This window comes from Natator depressus, chromosome 13, assembly GCF_965152275.1.
Source record: "Natator depressus isolate rNatDep1 chromosome 13, rNatDep2.hap1, whole genome shotgun sequence".
In the NCBI taxonomy this organism is placed as follows: Eukaryota; Metazoa; Chordata; order Testudines; family Cheloniidae; genus Natator; species Natator depressus.
The window spans coordinates 7,800,457-7,822,914 of NC_134246.1; the positions used below are offsets into that span (position 1 = coordinate 7,800,457).

The 22,458-nt window shown below is 42.5% G+C and overlaps 1 long non-coding RNA gene across 1 annotated transcript in view; it reads right to left on the reverse strand.

The window, feature by feature from the left end:
* LOC141997283 (uncharacterized) overlaps positions 1–5,052 on the reverse strand; it is a 33,248-nt gene extending 28,196 nt beyond the window's left edge. Inside the window, exons 1-3 of the long non-coding RNA XR_012641706.1 lie at positions 5,030–5,052; positions 4,542–4,700; positions 1,199–1,367 (exon numbers count right to left, since the gene is read on the reverse strand). This is a non-coding gene — a long non-coding RNA (uncharacterized LOC141997283). The remainder of the gene's footprint in view (positions 1–1,198; positions 1,368–4,541; positions 4,701–5,029) is intronic.
* Between the last annotated feature and the right edge of the window lie 17,406 nt (positions 5,053–22,458).

Here is a 22,458-nt window from a genome sequence, read left to right on the forward strand (position 1 = left end):
TCTCTCTCTGTCCCCTCTATTCTCCTATCCAATCCCTTTCTCTCTTTTCTCGATTTAAAGCTCAATCTGCTTTGCTGGCATCTAGTCTACTTTTTTTGAGGGGTGGGGGGAGGAACAAACAAATAAAAAAGAGCAATTGGCCTCTACCCTTGTTAAAAAACACAAGTGGACAGCAAGCTTTCTTCTGGCGTTGCCTTTCAAAGCCCATGCCGCAGTCAGCATATTGAATATTTAATGTCCTGATGAGCATTTCCACCTGCTGACACAGGCAAAGTGACAGAACAATACACGCCCTGGAACAAGATCATCAATTGACTCCCCGGTCAGTCTGCCATGTCAGGCATTTAAACAAATTTCTGTCTGTCCTTCTCCCTTTTTTTTTTTTAACATTGGGTCACACATTGCTCCACTGAGAATGATCCCCACCTGAAATACATACTTCTTTACATTCCATAGCTTGCCAGGTTCATATGGGCATATAAAGAAGTATGTCTCTCAAGCAGGTAGTTTCAATATGTGCATTTATATGTTCACAGGAGTAAATAGCGCTGATTCAGAATTCGCATCCCAAGAGTGTTCAGTTAAGGCTCAATTTAAAAGAGCAGAGTTTCTCTTTCCTCCAGCAACACACACGCACACTTTCCCCACCTCAGACTAATCTCCAATAATCCATAGCTGCTCCTCTGCAGGTTTCTGATTTTTGTCACCGAGAATAGAAATGGACACTACATTGGACAAAAAGTCTGAGCAATCTGGCAATTTACCCCTGACAGTGCTTCATTTTCACATAAATGGGATGGGGGGAGTGAGGGGAAAGCAAAAGAAAACAAAAATCCCATCCAGTTCACCTGAAAAGTAGATATTTCATTTGAAATCCAAAACTTTCAAGTACAAAAAAAAAATCAGACAAATATCTATCTATCTTACTGGAGGGATTTCTTTTCTTTTTTCTGCAAAGCCACTAGGAAAAAAAAATAAAGACACCTGAATTTTTTCCATCCCAGGATTTAGAAACAATCAGAGCCAATCTGGGGTATATACCACCCAAAAAAAATCAAATGTCTGGTAGATAACTTACAAATCAACACGAAGCTTGCCTGTTCCATTCGCCAGGGTTAGAAAAGTAATCCGTTACAGACAAAGAATTGCTTTTATCAATTAGTTGGGGTTAAAGCATAAGAAGAAGAAAGGATCTTACCTAGAGACTCCAGAGATTTTTCCTTTGCAGGTCATTGTAAGTGAAACACTACCTTGCAGATACGAAACCCCGGAAAGAAATGATATGCCTTTTGGGGTTTGGTTTTTAAATGTTTTTTAAAATGTCATCCAGTTGAACTCCATGACAGCTGAGGATGTCTGTAACATACCTGCAGATATGCAAAATAAAAAACAGAACGGGGCAGCCAAAGCTAGATGCCAGAAAGCACAGGCCAGAGTGGAAGTCTGCAAGTTACTCCTCAAGCACTCCTCTGCATGCATGCATGCATGCGTGCGTGCGTGCGTGTGTGTGTGTGTGTATGGCTCTTTCTCCTGTTTGCATTAGACAGTCAGTCTCTCTCTCTCTCTTTTTTTTTTTTTTCTTTCTCTCTCTCTCTCTCTCTCTCTTTCTCCCTCATTGCCTCACAGCCACTCTGAGCTTTAAAGCTCCCCTAACAATGTGGTCCGAGTGGCACTGCTGAAAATGATGATTGTACTGAATACGAGACTATTATGGGCAGGCTTTAGGCATCAAGCAAACCAGGAGGTCACACGGGGCGCTTAATGCTCATTCAGCATTGCTGTAATGGTATGCTTAGCTTGTCCACTCACCTGCTTCATTTGACTGCTACCCCTAGCCTGAGCCGGCAGATCAATACCAATTTACAGGCAAATGCAGAATGGCTGCCTTAGTGTTAATGAATTTTACCATTTCTCACAGTCTTCTAATGAACCCTTTAAAGAGGGTTTAAGTAAACTTAGCAATTGGCAAACTAAGCACTTTGGAATACTTAATTGTATCGATGTTTTTCCACTGCATTTTAGAATATAACTGCAAACTGGGAAGTAAATATTTCCCAGTTCTCAGTCAACTTCTATCACCACCAAAAAGAAACAGAGTGGTCCCACTATGCCAGTGTTTCAGAAAGTTAATTGCTGTGAAGTCCCGGAAGTTACTTTACTCCTGCCATGTTACACAGCTCACGTGCTTTAGCCCTGATTTTATTCAACATCTTTTTTTATTCCTTTTTGTTTGTTTGAGTTTATCACTTATTGTTATTTATCTAATTTAAAGGCAAATTTCAACCTTTTGGGACTAAAGAGAAGAGGGGTGGACCTGTGACACTATCAGAATGCACGACTGCAAGGAAATTAAGGCAGGAGAGAGAACTGAGGGTTTAAATAGACACACCAATAGTGTGAATGAACGTCTGATTGCTCTGATTTCAGGAAAAATCAGACACTTAGGGAGAGTTTAGCATGGCCGAGACATTCAGTTGAATTTTGTTTTCCCTTGTCCCAACACCAGTAAATATAAGTGTGGGAAGAAGGATGGTTACTTTATTTCTTCGACCTTTAAAACATTTGTAATCGACACACTATTTCCTTTCCCTAAATAAATTTTGATGTATGCTCTCCTGTACAGTCCCAAACTTTTGCAGATGAATTGGACACCAACTAAAGGATAATAAGGAGAATATTGTATAAGGTATTTAAAACTAAAGGGTTTAAAACTAAAGATTAGGAAAAGAACCCCTAGCTAATGACTTATAAAAGTCAAGGCAAGTTTATCCAGTCTTGCTGAGTACAGCGAAGTGGCAATTGCTTTTATACTAGTAACACCTGGTGGAAGTGTATGTAATTTTTGTTAATTCACTTTCGGGGTCTTCATGGAAATTCATGTTTTCCAAAAATGCCCCTTTTTAATTTGTTTGGCGTAGTAAAAAATATCTGCACCCCTATTTTACATTTCGTCAGGTCTTGTTGTGTTCCAGTTACCCAATTTTCCCTCACTCATCTGAGCTGGTTTAACTGTCTCTTGATTCATTCAGAGTGGAAAATATTGCATGCTGATTGGGGGCATAGAAATCTTGGGAAAGGGAAATCCTAAATGGTTGGTGTCATTTGACAAAGGAGGAGTGCAGAGATGAGGAACTGATGAAAGCAAGGAAGACAGCCTGAGCTAATGGAAGTGAAGTTAAATGTGGGAGGGGAGAGTACGAAGGGAGGGGGGTGGGGAATGACATGTGTTCATGCTCACAGGGCTTTCCTCCTTCTCCTCAGACCCTCTATGCACTTGCCTAGTCATTTTACAGAATTCTATCTACAGTTGGATAGCACAGAACTTTTTGGAGCTTCAAAGAATGGGAGATGCAGGTGAAGGTCTTTATTCATGGGGACAGTGGGGAGAAGTGAGAAAGGAAGATGAAATGAGTTGGAAGTTTGTGTTAGTTCCGGCCAAGCCCGCCCGCAATCCGTTCTGTACAGTTTAGATTGAATTGAGTCACTTTACAAAAAATTTCTGAGGCACAGACGATATCATCAGTTCAGGAGAAACCCAGCAATTAAAATGACAGCACAAATCAAGGATTTCTCACTATACAATTACACATGATTGAAGAATGTACAATCTCTAATACACACACACACACACACACACACACAGAGGCTTACTATATATACACAGATATAATATATATTGTATTCACATAATATATATTACATATATTTTATCTAATGTGTATATGTAGTATATATATATACACACACACATTATACAGTATATCTTTACTGTGCATACATACATATATATATATATATATATTTATCATTATATATGTGTGTATGGGCGTGTGCACATATACACCACTATAATAAAAAATTTAATGACCACAGTCAGCTCTTTGCTTCAGAAGCAAGAATAGTCAATTGGCACATGAAGTGTAACCTGCGTTTTAAATTCCTTGCAGTGAAAATATAACTTCTCTTCCCCTGACGTTCCTTTTCTGATTGTCCATAAACCACATGTCTGTAATTAATACTCGCTTTTCAGCATTTCAATGGTTAATCACCGCAGTGTTGAGATCACTGCAACTTAGGGTAAGTTTAACCACGTTTCAGCTTTGCTCTTGTTGGTATTATTTCAGCTCGCAGCTACTAGGTATTAAAAAAAAAAATTCCCCCAGGGGTCATTAGCCAGCCCATATCAGTATTAGGCATTTAAAGGCTGGTTTAACCTTGCAAAATGATTGCATGTCAAAGTTCTGACATTTCAGTTCAGATTATTCTAGTCCAGTGCTTGCTCTGCAGTTTTTTGGGTTTTTTTTAAATGCGGAGGATGCCAGAGCAGAACAAGAAAAAAAGGTCTCCTAACCCACCCACATATTAAAACACACATTCTGTACACAAACACACAGTCAACAGAGCAGAGGCACACATTTAAGTCCCTGGGCAAGTTTGATGGGCACCGAGTCCTGCATTAGCCAGGAAAGTGTTTAAAAACAAGCGGAGCTGATGCAGTTAAAAGAAAGACAGATAGGAGAGGGGGGAAAAAAGAGACATACCAGTTAGAAGATTCTGTTGCAGCAGTAGAGTCACCAGAGCACTAGCTGAAAGCTGAATCAGCTTTCGAGAGTTAGGGATGCATAGAGGAGGGTCATGGAATCACAAGGTAATAATGCGCTTCATGCTGCAGCCGTCAGCCTTCTCCTTATAGCCAATCTCTAATGCAGGAAGGGAAAAAGAGAGCAGGCCCAGTAATAGTATTAGCCCTCACTTGGAGAAAAAAAAATTATGAGGCAACACACCCCCCCACACACACACACCCCCCTCCAAAAAGCACCACTACAACTCAATCCCTCCTGCTGCATCGCAGGCTTAGTGGGGTGGGAGGAGGGAAGGAAAGGAGGGAGAGCTTTAAAGCTTACAGCTAAGGCTAAGAGACAGAGCGAGAGAGAGAGAGAGAGAGAGAGCACTGAAGAGCAGAGGCAGAATAGAAGGTTGAAGCAGGAGTTAAGGAGAGGCAACCTCCCATGCTCAGATTGCCGCACACCTTGATGCATAATGGCTGTGTCTGCAGAAGTCTACCATCGCCCGCCCTTCCTCTCTTCTCTCCCCACCCCCCCCAAAGGGTCAGCCTGAGGTAGAGGTCAGGATGCAACCAAGAGCACGCATGCAACAAAAAAAAAAAGGGGGGGGGTTGCTGCACAGAGTCTGGGGGGGCGGGGGGAAACCTCTGATCAGAAAACGAGTCCACCTTTCCAGTGCTTATATACCCAGCTAAGCATCTGAAACATGCACTCCCAGGCAAGTGGCCCCTTTTCATGCCATTGCCTCCCTGACCATATTTAGTCAACCATGGCAAAAAATAGCCTGTCAGCTGGAGACGGCCGAGCAGGGAGTATTTGGAGTTCAGTCACTTCTCTCAGCCCATTGACTACTAGTCCTGCAGGGTCCTGACTCTGCCTTTTTTTTTTACCCTCAGCTATTTTTAGCTAGGCCAAATAGAGAGCCATCTCATCTTACCACTCTCTGCCTGTCCCAAGGTTTCACCAGGCCCAGACTATGTATGGTAAGCGCTGTTGTTGAGAGACAGAGACAGAGACCATGTCCATTCCGGAAGACCTTTGTCTCCCCTCAGGGTTTTTGGTTGGTTTTTTTTTGGGGGGGGGGGGGGGGGTTGGGGGGAGGCGCAGAGGGGGTTGGTGGGGGAGGGGTTACCTATCTTTCTTTGGTTCCTTTTTTCCTCCCTGGTGGAAACGTATCCGGAAGAGGAGGTGGGGGAAAGAAGTTGAAAGGCTATTGATTCTTACCTTAACAAGAGAAGAGCCGTGATTCAAAAGCACCACATTAAGACAGACTCCCTGACTGTGAGATCCCAGGCACTTCACCGGCTGGCCGAGTCTCTCTCCATTCTGAACCCTTCCAAGCTGCTGGCCCCCAGGGAGCATGCGCTATCTGTTCCTTGTGTTGGGGAATGTGAGTAAGCCCAACTTTAAGCCAGGGAAAGTCACCCCCTGAAAGGGTGCCCTGTTAATTAATGCATGTAATAACTGAACAAGCTGGTATCTCTCTGGGTTTTTGTTCATGCTAGTTTTTTGGCCAAATGAAAAGTCATTCTCCTCATTAATTTAAGGTGAGGTACTTACACAAAATGTGAGCACGTTGCATTGACTTGCACTCCTGAAGTGAGGGAAGCAAGTGGGTGATCTTTGATTTCACGGCCCCTTACAAGATCCAGCTTAAAAAAAGATCAATGTGAGGATAGCACCAGGTCACCTTGGGGAGAAAGCATAAATAATGATAAATGTGATTCTGCCTATTCCTAATGAATCTGCCTTGTTTGTTTGCAAGCAAAACCCCAAATCTGGGCATCTCATTCATCTAATGATCCTCTTTCCCCCCCCACCCCCCCGAGTCCCCCGCCAATGCACAATTACATTTCACTTAGCAGCTCTGTATAATTCAGACTTGGCTGTAAAGAACATGCCACTTCTTCACACCCAGAAAGGATCATAAAGGCTCCTATGGGATCACTCTCCTTTGTGTGATTTGGAATTGAATTTGATAGCATCTCACAGGAGTCGAACCCTTGATTCTGAAAACCAATCATGAAAAAACAGAAATTTACCTGTACATGCAGTATGATGGGCCCGATCCTGCGAGGTGCTGAACTCCCTCAGTTCCCAAGAGACGGCTGGCACCAGGCAGGAGATGCTTGGCACCTTGCAATGTCAAGCCCCATATCCTGACAGGGGAAAAAGGGAATGAGGATCCGGTGACTTACTCCACCTTTTATTCATTATCATAATAGCATCAGTGGAGATTTCTAACCTACAGGTGAATAAAAATATGCACAATTAATAGTACCTCGTAACGATATAACAACTTTAAAGGTTGTTTAATAGAAGCAGCAGAAACCCATACAGTTATGCAGCAATTGTATAATGTTTTATATTATTGATCCTAATGGATATCTCCAATTGATGTTATTGATGAGAGGCTATAAGAAAATACTATTCAGAGACTGTCGGACTTGTGGGTAGCTAATAGCTTTTAACCTACCCAGCACTCACATGAACTGACATGAGGTGCTGAGCATCTTCTCTGAGGTCCTGAACATGCCTCCATTCCTATTGACTTCAATGCTTGGTAACTCTCAGGGTCAGGCTTAAAAGCATTTCTTCCTGAGGAACCCAGCACATTTCATTCAGAGATGAATTATTAGTTAAAATTTGAGTGATACAGGGTCAAATTCCTCTCTAAGTCACATTAATGCACCCTTATTGCCTTCAATGGCTTGTGCCATAAAGGTGAGATAATAGGAGAGAGGCCAAGACTAACATGTGTGGCTGACAAACCACATCTGACCCCTGTCTCTCTCTCTTAGGCCCTAAGGCTCACCCTCTGACTGCCAGCCTGAAAGCTGCCCTAATGGGGCAGCTAGGAATTGCCCTGGCATTAGAATATCCCTGTGTGGTATAAAGCAAGTATAGCCAGCTCATCACCACCTGCTTCCAGGCTCCCCAAGATAGAGATATGGGGCAGCAGGAAAGGAGCATGACCACAGCATGCTGCACCCTGATGATCCTGAGATGGCAGAAGTCACTACTATCAGTATAATGTAGAACATCCCTGAGGCTGCTCTAAGTTATACCAGGGGCCAGACCTGCCCCAACCCAGCCACAGGATTGGGCGAGTAGAAAGGTAGCTTTGAGATGCCTTTCTCCCGCCTTTCCACTCAGGTCTTGATCAAAGAGAGCTCAGCAGGATGTGAGGATCTGACCCCAGAAGTCTAAATTCTCTCTATGTATATTAAAGATTCCCCCAGTCTCAACAGAGTGCTCATCTCACTTGAGAATTGCTAGCAACACTGAGAGAAGAGGGATTCCCAAACTCTCCATCCTCCCCTTAACACATACACAAACACATGCACACTGATAGTCTGTGAGTAGATTTTAACTTCGAGATACGTTTTTAGATGCCCCTAGAGGCACGCGAGACTCAAAAGAATCTTAGAAACTGTACGGTGTACAGATCCAGTGCACAGCCAGTGCATACCCAGGGCACAAACAGTGTAGACCTTGCAAAGGAGGACCCAGCACAACTCCGTGAGCTGTAGAAATCTCCTGGTGTCTCTCCAGAGGTTGCCAGGGGGAGATGATGTGGGCAGTCCAGGGCCGTGCACAACATAGAACCACTAGGGTTTGTTAGGATGTAGGGGAGGGAGGGAGCTAAATCTGTTGTGTCTTTCTCCTTCCCCTTCTGTTATCACATAGAAGCATCCAGAGCCTGGCAGCATATCACTGACCAGTTGGGTCTAAAACAGTGTTTCTCAAATGTGGCCACAGTGGCCGCAGGCGGCCACAAGTGACTTTTCTTGTGGCCACAGCCTCCTGGGCAGTGATTGGGGATGGGGAGGCAAAGCAGCAGCGCCCTCCCCCGGGGCCGCCAGCAATGATTGGACCCTGCTCACCTCTGGAGACACAAAAGCTGGAGGAACAGATAGCCAGTGAGTTCCCCACCTTCCCGAGGTGGGATGGCGGATGGCAGGCTCCAGCCATGGGGCTTCAGGCTCCATATCCCAGACATACGATGGCGAGCTCTGGCCCCAAGGTCACCCCCCCATCACCCCAGGCCCTCGCTGCCTCCCCCAGGGCTCCTGTCCCCTGCTGCCTCCATATCTACCTCCCTATCCAGGGCTTAATTTATCCCCAGGCTTGCCAGGGCTGAATAAGTCTGTTGTGAAAAGTGATATTTGTATGTTTCTTAATAACACTTTTCAGACGAGACTTAGTAACTAGGAAGTCTTAAAAAAAAAGCAAAAGACACAACGAGAAAAAAAATTAGAATGTGCAAAGCACCTTATTCATGTTTCTAGTCTGTTTCGGTTCAGTAAAGAAGAGAGACAACTGTACATTAGTTTTATTATTGAATCTGCAAAAAAAATCCTACATAAATAAATTACAAGAATATGGAAATGTGTATGTGCATATTTATTTGTTTTGCCTCAAGCTAATTAAGTATTTTAGGAAAAATTGTCAGAGCGGCCACCAGCAAGAGTTGGTGGCTGCACTCTGAGGCCACCAAAAAGCTGTAGTGAGAACTCCTGGCCTAAAGGATGTTTTCCCAGTCATGGCCTTATATGAATAAAAGCCATTCCTCCGAAGAAGACACCAAAGAGACTTTTGTCCAAAACTCCAAATCAAACCGATATAAAGTTTTGTAAACTCTCCGATCATTTTTGCCACCTGATATAATTCATTTCTGTACAACTAGGATAGGTGTCACAAGTGACAAGAAAGGTTGTTCTCATGCTGTTTTCAGCCCAGTGCAGAAGCATAAAATAGACAAAATCCCCTGAGAAAGACTTTAATCAGATCTGCAACCTAATCTTGCAGGCCTGTCTACTACTAGTTCCAGGTATTCTCCACTAAAAGAGCAGAGCTGAGCTGTGGAAGCTTTCTTGAAGACTAGTGGTTGTTTGGTACCTGAGGCCCAGTAATACCATCTGTTGGTTTGAATCAGCTGTGGGCATACCATTAACAGACATCTGAGGTTGAGAACACACCCTCATGCCATGAACTGCAGGAATTATTTAATGGAGGTGGGCACCAACCAAATCCCCAGAGCAAAAGACGCATGTACTTTTGGAGTGCACACAATCCAAACCTTGATCAGGATTTGAAGTTACACATGGTCCTCTCTTCTTGTATAATGGACAGAACCAAAATCACAGATCCAATCACCCTGAATGTTACGGTGTTTGACATCTGGATCCAGAACCAAAATTGGTGGCGTGAGACCGCCTCTTTTCATGAGGTCTTGGTCATATACCTGTTCCATGCATAGACAATGGTGAGGGTTGTGTGCACAGAGTACCACCAGAGATAGGGACCTGAATGTGTGTGTGTGTATCTATAGATACACACATTAAAACTTCTTTAACTTCTTTAACCAAAGAAGCTTCAGTGAGATATACAGCAGAATGCAAAAGTGAACAAATTCAGGACTTTATGTAAGACATTGCAACATTCTAAACAAAATGCAAGATGTTACTTTAAAAGAAGCAGAGTCTGGTGGTTTTGAATTTATGAACCTAAACTGATTTTGTCTCTTTGATACTGTCGTTGTGTGTGGAGAATCCAAAAGAGCCTAGTAAAAAGCTGCAAACATTTCCTTTCGAATCCAAGTTTACAAACCTCTTTACTTCTCCTTGCAGCTCCAAAGCTGTTAATGGTTTGCTTCCTTTTATTAATGGCAGATTGGAAAAAAGACAAGAATAAAAAAAAAAAAATCCCTCCTCAAAGCATGTGTGAAGTGACAGGTCAGGTAATAACAACTCCTTTGGAAGCTTTTATAGTACATTAGGCAAACACAGTGGATGTTTATAGACTTTTTAAAATGCTGATTATATAAAAAACATTTATAGCCTTCTAAAATACTAAGCTACTGTAATATAAATATTCTTAATAATCATAATCTAAAAATGCAGATAATTGACCCAATGGAAGCAAACATTTCTGATTCTGAAATCTGTGAGCCAAATTTTTAGCTCTAGCCAAAGCAGGGGAAAGGTGGTGTTCTTCATTTTATGAAAGAGAAAAACTTGTATTGGGTTTGTTCTTTTTTAGTTAAAAAGGTAATGATTTGGCCTTAGAGTCACATATAGAAGTCATCTGAAATAATATGAGCCAGGTTTTGGAATGAACATGCTTACATGCACAAATCAGGGCATTGTATATGCCTCGTCATTTGCACATTGAGCTCTTCAGTTTGCATGCACAGTCACAATAACTGCAAGTGCAAATTAGGTGCACAACTGCATACCTACTGACTTTACTCTGGCATTGTGGATTTGATACTGGTTATTGCACAATCAAAAGATTGCTTTGTCACAGCATCCCAGAGAATCCCATCTCTGTGTGCACTGGGCACACTGTAAAAATCCAGACAATTTGCAAGGATCTCTGCCAATAGGATTACCACCTAGAAATGGAGTAAGGACAGCTGCATGCTGACTCTCTCAGAGCATCCCACCAGGTGAAAACCAAGGGGTCCATGACCATATTGAAATGCATCTGTGCCTGTAAAACACATCTTGGAAGTTTCTCTTCACTTCCATGATGCACCTTCAAATCAGGTCTGTGTTTTTCAGAGAGGATAAAACAACTGTTAAACATTTGTTAATGCTAGTCACAATTATTAGTAGTCATATTAATGATACTTAGCTCTTCACAGTGCTGCACAAACACTAACCCATCCTCACAAAAACACAGGGCAGTAAGTAACTGTATATTATAATACTCATTTTACAGTTGAAGAATCAGAGGCAGGATAGATGATTGCTTTGTCCAAGACATCACAGTGAACCAGTGTCAGAGCTGGGATTAGAACTCAGATTTTTCAAGCCAGTGCTTAGGCCATTAGGTCATGATGCCTCTCTGAATCTTTTAAAATATGTTTTATAGATTTGCAAGACAATCAGCAGCAGCTTGCCGTTGGCTGATGGAATTGTGATATTAGAGATAACTTAGTCTATTATTGAACAGCTGACTTTGATTCATTCACATGTTGCAATCATTTTAGTTAATATGCTGAAAGAGGAGTCTGCGTTTTTTTCTTTACATTTCAAAAGTCATGAAATTCAGACTTCTGATGATAACATAACTGTGAAATAAGACTTTCACTAGCTGGCTGGAAGAGATTTTCAGTATCTCTATACACACGAGATAGCATGTTGTTCCTGCATATATAATATAATTCTCTTTTCTTTAAAAGATATTTCTCTTAAGATACTAACCACCTCAAATCTGAACAGAAATGTTTTTCAGGGTTTGTTAATTGTTTGTGTGGTTTGTTGGTTGTTGGTTTTTTTTGTGAGGGGCATGGGGAATGTTCCGCATTGTACAAACGGTTTTAACTATGGGCAAAAATTCAGCATAACAAAAGATCTGTATAGCAGTCTATCTATTTAGGTATTTATAAGGCTCCAATCACTTACCTCTTACTATAGGTTTAAAATGTTATTACACCATCATATTTTAAAACAGTGAACTAAGGACGGCTCATAAATATAACTGAAAAAGTATTTTCCAATCGGTGTGATCTTTCTGAAACCTGGATCCTCTTTTGTGTTGAGACATTTATCTATTTTCCAATGCCCTTCCAACAACAAACACTCCAGCAATAGAGATCACATTATATATTGTGGCTTTTGTTTGTGGGAGAACGAAATCAAACGAGAACATAAATTACTTTGGTGTTGGAATAAAGAAACCAGCAAAGAGTAGTTTTTAAAAAGCAGCCAATTCCCCAATAGAACTAGTTAGATTTTCTTAAATCATGTGCAAATTAAAAAGTTCAGGGTTCAAACACATTGTGCAAGCTAAATCTCTGCCTTATTTTGAAAGGACATGTGTTTGGGAAGATGCATTTGGATTGAAACAAGAACTCTTAATTGGCTTCCTGTGTCTTCACTCAGAAAGGGCTCTTTTCATTCACTTTAACATCATCGCTGCTTAACAGCGAAAGGACGCTCATGCCTTAGCAAATGGTACAGAAATATCTTTTGTAGTTAATGGAGCACTGCAGTGTTCCACTGCAAAGACCAACTGCCTAGAATAAATTCATATCAGAAATGCAGCGATGCCCTTTCCACCTTCTAAATGCAGCCTGATATAGAATACCAGGCCATGACAATGTTTCTAAGAACAATAAGAAAGCACTTGGTATCCTTGTGGTCAATTACACCATTGTGTCAGGAAGATCGGTGGAGATAGTAGGCACAGAGAGCTCCCCTTGGGTCCTTCTGCACTGCTTCACTGAGCACTAATGTACTGACAGACTTCTTATCAGGCTTCTATACTGTAAATCTCAAGGAGGGAACATTTGGGGTCACAACTGATAACTGACCATCGCAAGGATTCTTTCTTTCTTGGGGCTGAGGAGGGGCTGCTTCTGAACTGAAATATGAGGCACAGAGTATGATGGAAAAAACTAAGCCCTAGCAGGGACTCGGAGCGTTTTTTGCTCTAACACATCTTTTCTGCATGTACAGTACAAGGTAACAAGAAGAATGATTTATTTAGCTCAGCGAAAGCAGCTGTTCGGAGGAAGTGAGGGATATTTTAGAGGATTGAATTCCCAGGGTTCTTCCAGGTACAAACAAAACACCCATCGCTTCATTTTCTCCTGGTTTTTTTAATGCTGTGCCTTCAGTTCAGCCCACCTTTTTAATTCTTTTCTTTCTTGCCATTTCAGCTAGTCCTCAGAGTCAACATCACTGGCTTCATCACATCAGCAACAAAGCTCCTACTCCTGTAGGCAACATGCACATGTTCAGTCTCCCCCTCCCACTCAGACAACTGTCTCTTAATGCTTTGGTTACAAACCCAAAGGGTCACATTCTGTCCTCACCTAAGCTCCTGCAGCCCTGTTGAAGTCAATGGAACTGCCTGATTTTGAGGAGAGCGTTCATTATCATCCCACTGCCAAAGCCATTAAATGGCTTGACATGACTGGCAATTTCCGATCAGAAGAGACCCTGCGCGGGAATGTCAGGGCTGCGCAGGCAAGCGGTCTGGCACTGCACCTGCTGAAGTCAATAACAAATCTCCCATTCGCTTCATTGGCAGCGGCATGAGCACCCCCAGATTGAGCTGTACGGACAGTGCTGAAAACACGATGCTGTGCATAACTCTGACTGGTGCTGAGTGTATGCAGGCATACCAAATTCACCCATTTTTGAAAGCTCTGGATTTCTGAATAATAAGGTTTTACAATGGACCTGTGGACAGTATGATCACATCAGTATGATATTTACATGAACACTTGGCCATCATCCTCTGTGTTCCTTCTGCCCAAGAATGGGAACAAAACTTCCTTATTTAATTTTGAATCTTTGCTCCAACTTTGCAATTCCCTTTGATCGCCAGCTTCTCTGGACTATATTATCTGGAACTGGCCTTGCAAAAAGCACCACATGTACCATAAGCCATTCTGCAGAATTTCTAAGTGGTCTGGAATTAACTGTTCTCCTGCAAGTAACTCACTAACAGACGTGATTAGCAATTAAGAAAAACACTATTATCTGTCACATGGGCTCAGAGAAAATATTCATGGTGAACTTGTGCATAATAGCAGTAGGAAAGAGGCCAGGAGGGCTAAGAAAATATCAGTAAGCCAATGTTAAGGAGGTTATCAAGGGCAAAGAGATGATGGTGGTTAAGGAAGCCAACAATATGATCCATGAAAGATGGGAATGAACAGCAGTGCAAGCCAACAGTGTATGCACTGCATAGCACTTACAGCAGTATGTAATTTATCATTAGATACAGGTAAAAGTTCTCTTTAAAGAGCTATAAAGCCTTTGATACTGTTAAGAAAAAGCAAGAAGAAGGATGTTTTGGGGAGGAAAAAAATGGCTGTAATGAAACAAAATGCATACTTCCTAGTGTGATGAACAACAGAAAGGAAAGCTATTATTCTTGTCTTTAATTTTGCACAAAGTCTAAAATCTGCTGTCAAAATCATAGCAGCAAATGAAGTGTTTTGATATTGCCCAGGGCGTAATGTTTGAAGAGTCTTTAATGTGATCACACAATGGCAGGCAATAGGAACTCATTACTGCTTCCAGCGTTTGCTTTTTCGCTAGGGGAGAAGTACCATCTCACCGCAGCTATTCACATGCAGTGGAATCTCAACTTTCTTGATCCAGAAGAAGCCACACATAGGGAAAACCCTGCTTGCCTGTTATCATGGCATCACTTATAAAGTAGAGATGTCCATCCTTCTGCCAATGTAGGATTGTTTCCTACAATCCATTTGCTAGTGCTTTGTTATCCTTAAACTCAGCCAGGCACTCTGTAGCCTGACATTATAAACGGGGCCCATGGAAGGAACTACTTTTGCTTATAAAATCACAGAATCATAGAAATGTAGGGCTCGAAGGAACCTCAATAGGTCATCTCATCCAGCCAACTGTGCTGCAGCAGGACCAAGTAAACTTAGACCATCCCTTACAGGTGTTTGTCTAACCTTGTCTTAAAAACCTCCAATGATGGGGATTTTACAACCTTCTTTGGAAGCCTATTCCAGTACTTAACTACAAGTGTAGCACCCAAAATGGGACACACTACTCCTGCTGAGGCCTCACCAGTGCCGAGTAGAGTGGGACAATTACCTCCCACATCCTACCTATGACATGCTCAGCTGTGATTTGGGAGCATTGACCTAGACTCATAGTCTAGCTAAATTGTGAGTCACATACAGTAGTTGTATAGAAAGCAACTAGCACAGTTGACAGTCAGATTGATTAAAACTGGTTTGCAGTAAAGTTATAAATGATCCAGAAGAGATAAGGGCCTTTCCTTAAGCACCTTATCCTGCAACTCTTATTCATATGCGTAAATTTTACTTATAACCCAACAGACATCAGTGGGGCTGCTAGCAGAGGGATCCACTTGGAGAAAGGATGCTGGATTGGCCCTGATATTCTTTATGATACTTTTGATTGGTTCCGTTTTTAATCACAGAGCTATATCTGCCACTCATAACATTTCCATTGTGACTTGTCTTTGTAGCAGTAGCTACCACTAAAAGCTATTCTGAAAGGTATGTCACCACAGGCCAGATTTTCAAAGGTATTTAGGCATCTCAAGAGGCAGCTAGGTGTGTGGTGGGATTTTCAAAAGCAGGAGTCAGGCGCTTAGTCTCCATAGGTCTTCTGAGAATCTCACTATGCACCAGCTGCATCTTTAGGCACCACGCTATCTTTGAAAATTTGGCCCCTCATTTCTTTGCCTAAATGACAATGGGACTATATATATGAAAGAAGCCATCTGTTTTCCTTGAGGTGCAATAGCTACATTACTTATACTGGGGCAGGGTGTATAGATGTACTGTATAGTCAGACGCACTGATACGCCATCAGAATTGCTGAAGGCGATGATACCTGGTAAGGGTTATACAAGTAACAGTTAAGGGTGAGTCTTACTCACATGTAATGAGTAAGGCTATGATTATGTCACAGAGGTCACAGAATCCGTGACTTCCATTGACCGCCATGACATTTTCTGCCCTGGACTGCAGCTCCCAGCTAGCCCCTCCACGCCCCTGCCCCCCGCAGCTCCCAGCCCCTGCACGCATGGGGGCACCCTGCAGCTGTCCAGCCGGGGGCGGCAGGGACTCCCCACAGCTGCCCAGCCATGGTGGGCGGGCGACTGGCAGACCCTCAGCTGCTCAGCCGTGGTGAGCGGTGTGGGACCCTGCCCCCCAGAAGCTGCCCAGCCATGGTGGGGACACCTTGCAGCTGCCCAGCCATGGCGAGCGGATGGGGGACCCTGCAGCTCCCAGCCACGGTGGGCAGTAGAGGACCCCGCAGCAACCCAACCCCATGGGCAGGAAGACCACACAGCTCCCACTCCCCACAGCCTTGGGGGACTGTGGGGGACCCGCGAGCCCCAGAAGCAGTGGGTGCTGAACCTGTCTCCCCATTTTGTTAGGGATATTTTTAGTGAAAGTCAGGGACAGGTCACAGGCTTCTGTGAATTTTTGTTTATTATCTGTGACCTATCCATGACTTTTACTAAAAATATTTGTGACAAAAACTTAGCTTTAGTAATAAGTGAAAATAACCACCAGATCTGAGGTCAGGAAGAAATTTCCTCCTCAATCAGGTTAGCGATGACCTTTTTTGTTGCACATTAAGTGCTGATCCGTAGCTCATTAAAATCAATGGGCTTTGAATCCAACCCTAACCAGGCATTGTCTGTTAGAGCATATCCCACATGATCAATTCTTAAACAATGAATGGGCAGCCATTGGTGGACTTCATCCCATTCCTGTCTTCCACATTTTGGGTGTTTATTTAGCATTAGCTGATTTATTAAATTGTTACTTAAAAACCAATTGACTATAAGAAAATATTTTCTGAAGTTTAACAAACTTGTAGAAGGTGCATGTATATTAATCCTCATTAAATGCAATTTTACATACAGTCACTGTCTTTTAAATATTATATTAAACACAGATTTGAGATGACTAACTTACAGCTTTACCAGAATATGTTTGTCACATTCCCTCATCTGTCCTCAAACAACTCTCTGTAGGAGAACCTTGCAGATCCCAGCAGACAGCTTCATAGCTCAGCTGAAAATGAGTCTCGTGAAAGGTTAACCGATGGCCTGTAAGGCCTGATTTAAAGCCTGTGTAAGCCAATGGAAACACTCTCATATAGTTCAGTGGGCCTTGGATCAGGCCCAATAGCATCAGTCCAGATTTTCAAACACATTCAGCCATTAAGTATACATGTGCTTTTGCTTGTATACTTTTAGATTTAGTTGGGGATTGGTCCTGCTTTGAGCAGGGGGTTGGACTAGATGAACTCCTGAGGTCCCCTGAGAGTCTATAATTCTATGCACACATCTGACGTAGATCTGCAGTTCTCCAATGCAAGCATGCAATGGATCAGACAATAATATTTGTATATAAGCTGAGTGTGCATAAAAGTGCATGTGCAGTGAAGCATGCACCTTATTAGAAGTGTGGGCTATATGTATTGTTCTGCAGTAACTGCATTAGAAATAATGGTAATTATATGATGACTCACCTTAACGCTACCACATTATATCCTAATGACTGTTCAGTTAATTCATTTTTATTGCATACATTCTGAAATGGAACTTGTGTGTATGCTGTTAATGTATTTGAAATTAAAAGAGTACACAGGATTATTAGATGATTTGTATCATGCAACTGCATTTGGTTCTCCTGGCCATAGGACAAAGGCTGGTAAATTGAAATGGAGTCAGTCAAACAATAAAAGGTGGCAGTCCTGCCATGTAATCAATCGATTAACTTGTCCCTACCCAGAGAAAGAATGAAATGGGAATCAGGTCTTCTACTGTGAAATTTTCCCAGAAGAACTAGAGTGGGTGTAATCAAGGTACTAGGGTGACCAGATGTCCCGATTTTATAGGGACAGTCCTGATTTTTGGGTCCTTTTCTCACATAGGCACCTATTACCCCCCACCTCCTGTCCTGATTTTTGACACTTGCTATCTGGTCAGCTTACAAGGTACCCAAATTAAAAGGACAAAATGATCAAAGAATAAATCATTGCTACACTGTAGTGGACTGTGACCTTAAGGGGCATGGTAGTGACATGCCCCAGGAAGTGTAACTGGCTGGACCCAGCAGTAATTCTGGCAGAGTGATCTCTGATCAAGCTACAATATAAGTCTGTTTCTTGGAATATCTTAGGTTCTATGTCTCAGTTAGCTGGCTCAGGGTCTGATAAGAAACCAGGGTCATTACATATACATGAGAAAGGTTGCTCTTGATTGAAATTGCAGCTTGAGCCTTCAATTCTGCACCTTTAAAGATCTCGGGTACAGTTTTGGTCAGAATACAATTGCGGGCATAGCCTTGAATGTTTACACATGCCTACCTGATTGCAGGCCTAGGTCTCAGGGCTGGGGGCACTAGTACTAAGATTTGCCAAGCAATTCATTTTGCGGGCACAAAGATAGAGGCACAAATTTTATAAGGTGAAAATTACACCCATAAAAGAAAAGACTTGGCCTCCAGGACCAGGCTAAATCACTGTAGTTGTTGGGCAACCGTGTTTTGTTACTGGCCTTGTTTTCCAGACCAATCAGTGCAGGTGAGATATATTTTTGTCAGGACACTCTCAGGGACATTTTTCACCAAATTATTTTGTCCTATGTCATTTAGTGATTTTTTTTTCTCCCTGTATTCTGGAGGGCAACAGGTTTTAATAACAACTTCAAATTATACAATGTTGTCTCAGGCCAGTTCCCCTTATCATAAGGATCAGCACTTCTGCTGGCACAGAAAGTCAAACTTGTTGACATTCTCAGCAGAGAGTCCAAGGACTGAACGAGCCATAAGGCATAAATTCCCATCTTACCCTTAGCAGTGGTCCCGCCAGGTCATTTTTCATGGAGTGCTGATCCTGACCATGATATTCTGTGAAGAGAGGACTCTACTCCGGAGGACATTCACTACCTTTTACCAAAAAAAATCTTAAAACATATTATTCAGTGGAGTTTCATGACAAAACATCTCTGTGTGCTCAATGATGACAACGTAGCTCTAGCCACAGAATTTGTTAGTGAGCTATTGCAAGAAACTACAGAGAATGAAGAGAAACAAAATACATTTGTGTAGGTCCTATACAAGTAAAACGCTATTGTTGTGCCTTTTTTTCCCTTCATTTAATTGTAGATTTTAAACTTCCTCTGCAAGGGTGAGAGTCCTTTTTTTAAAATAAAAAATAAAGATTATGAACTCCAAATAAATGCCCCCATCTAATAAACACTATTTTAAGGTAGGTCAAATTGTGGCCTAAAAACCTTGACCGTGTCCCTTTAATATATTCTATTATCCAACAAATGGTTTGATGTAAACTGACATATATCTTTTAAAAGAGCAAACTGGATTGTGACAGCTGATAATCTTGTTTTGTTGAAGGACTTCTATCACATTACCTTTAGCTAGAGGTTGAGGCATTGAGTAGAAACACTGAAACAGGCCTACTGCTTAGCAGCAGTATGCAAAGGAATATCTGGTCCAATATGATTTTGAATGTGTACAAAATTGGCTTAAGCACAATCAACACGTGCTCAATGGGCAGCAGGGCAGAGCTAGCAATTTGAAATGTGTACACATATGGCCAATCAGTTGCTCTAACTGCCTGGACTGGGCCATACAGTGCACTTGCTATTACATCTAATGAGCCGAATCCCAAGGCAGCAGAAATCAGCAATGGTCTTTCCATTGGCTTCAATGAGCCTTGAGTCAGACCCAATGTGATTCATAATGTGGAGCCAGATTTTCAGAGGCATGCAGGTCCCAGTTAGGCACCAGAATAAGCAGCCAGATTTTTTAAAGAGCTCAGCTATTGGGTGCTTTTGAAAAACTGGCCCTTGCTGGCTGCTGTTGGATAAAGCTGGAAGGCTGTGTGTTATAAAAGGCCTGGAAGCAAACTGCCAGTTACCATAAATAACTATTGAATCCTCTGGGGTCTCATCCTACCAATGATTATTGGTTTTACTTCCTGCATAATAATAATAATGTGCACAGGACAGGACCTTAGAAAATCAAGTCATTTTCCAGGTACAGGAATAAGCCCATGGGCAGACTGGAAGGGAAAACCAAATTTGTTTTTTTGGCCAACTGCACAGTAGCCATTAAAGGTCAGAGGGAGCTATCAGGTGAGACAGAGTCCCCTGAACATTCCCCTCCGAGCTCTACCCCCACACAACCAAGTACACGTTCATGCAGTGCAAGAGTTAAGTGTGTGGAGTTCTGACTTCAAGGCCCCCTGCTCTAACCACTAGACAGCCCCCCTCCAGAGCTGGGAGTAGGGTGCCCAATAGCAGAGAGCCTTTTGATGTTTCCCTGCCTGCCCCCCTGTGCTTCCAGACTCTTCAACTCTTAATTTGTTTCCCTTCCCCTGTCCTGGCATACCCCTCACCAGTCACTGCCATATGAGGAGAACCCACCATTAGTGCATGTGTAACCCACACACCTTCTGGGTGTGTTATTGTCCCATCTAGTGGCACTGAGACCACTTAGAGCAAGAGATAAAATGAGTCTGCTCTACAGCCTTAGCTAACAGCCAGTTGGCTTTCAGCTCATGCACTAGAGATTCATGCACTACGCTCCAAAGGCCCCAGGTTCAATCCTGCCTGCAGACTGCTGGGGTCTGTCAGCGTTAAAAATGGGGGCTCGTCCAGGATTTCAACTGGACTTGTAACACCAACAGACCCCGGTTGTCAGCGGGCAGGATTGAACATGGAGCTTAGTGCATGAGACAAGAGCCAGCTGGCTGTTAGCTAAGGCTGTAGAGCAGACTCATTTTATCTCTCGCTCTAAGTGGTCTCGGTGCCACTAGATGGGACACAACACTGCACCCAGAAGGTGTGTGGGTTACACATGCAGAAGAGGATAAAGCACTCTCAGCACTGCTGTTTCCAGAGGAAACTATAGTGCAGGAAGAACAAGCAGAAACTGCCCTGGGGATCTGACAATTCCTTCTCCAGAGAAAGTACCAAGGGCACTTGTGATTGTGAAGTGTGAGAGTTTTTCCCCCAGGTCCCCGACAGCCCAGAGTGTTGTGAAAATGATGCCCTTCGTCGTTAGAACATGCGCTAAGGGACAATCCATGGAGTCGTGTTGGCAGATGATTTTGGCTAACATACACTGTGGGCACCAGTCACATGTACAGTACTGCCAAACAGCAGTGTTTCAGTCCAGTTTGGCAAGCAGCACCTCATGGAGGAGAGGAAATCCTTCTCTGGCTCAGCAGCGGATCTGTTTTTTCAAAATGATTATTTCCCTTTTGTAAATTGCTGATTAAATCCATTACATTATGGACCCTATGTTTAATATGATCACCAGGTAATACACTTGTTTCAGTGTAGGATGAACGCATTAGGCTCTGGCATTTCAACAGATGTATCCTTTTCAACATGGGATGGGTTCCTCTCCTATAATGAGGATATTCTGGGTTCACAGTAAAGGGACTAAGTATCTAAATGTATGAGACAAAATTTAAGTAAAACAAACCCCAGACTCTTATCTAAATTTCTCCATTGAATCTCCAGCCGATAGTGCACACTTGTAGCATTAGAACAGAGTGTATTCTAGGATAAAAGTGTTTATATTCTTACTGGCAGATATATTACAGAAAAGAGAACGTCAACCACAAAATGGCATTTTATGAAATAAATAGCCGAGATAAAGGGCAATTACAAATCTACGTCTTCATCCACTGCCCCTTGAAGGTAATTCTGGTCTAACGGTTAAAATAGTGAACTGGGACTCAGTAGATCTGTGTCCAGTTTCTGGTTCTATCACTCATTCCCTGTGTGACCTTAGGGAAATCACTTAATCTCTCTGTGCCTCGATTTCCCATCTGTAAAATGGGGCTACTACTTTCTTTTTCAAGCTTTGGTCTGTCTTGTCCATCAATCTGTAAACTGTGCCTAGCACAACAGGACTCTGATCTTTTGTAGATGCTACAGCAATACAAATATTATGCTCAGTATAATGTTCTTTACTGGGACCTTGGGGCCCAGGTTGTGGGGAATATTCTTTTTTCTGTCCAGTAGGATCACTCTGAATTAGGAAATATTTTTCCCCCTTTGCTTCCCTTTATTAAGTTTCATTTTAAGTTTTACTTGGCACCGTACTGAAGATCCTGTACCATACAAATGAAAGGATGGTCAGCTTCAATACAGTCAATAGTAATTACAGAAAATCCATTGCAAAGAATAACCTCTGAGGAAAACAGAAAGGAACACAAACTCTGGCAAGTCAAGTGTAAAAGTATAATTAGGCAGGCCAAAAAAGAATTTGAAGAGCAAATAGCAAAAGACACACAAAGTAACAGAAAATTCTCTTTAAGTACATCAGAAGCAGAAGCCTGCCAAACAATCAACGGGGCCACTG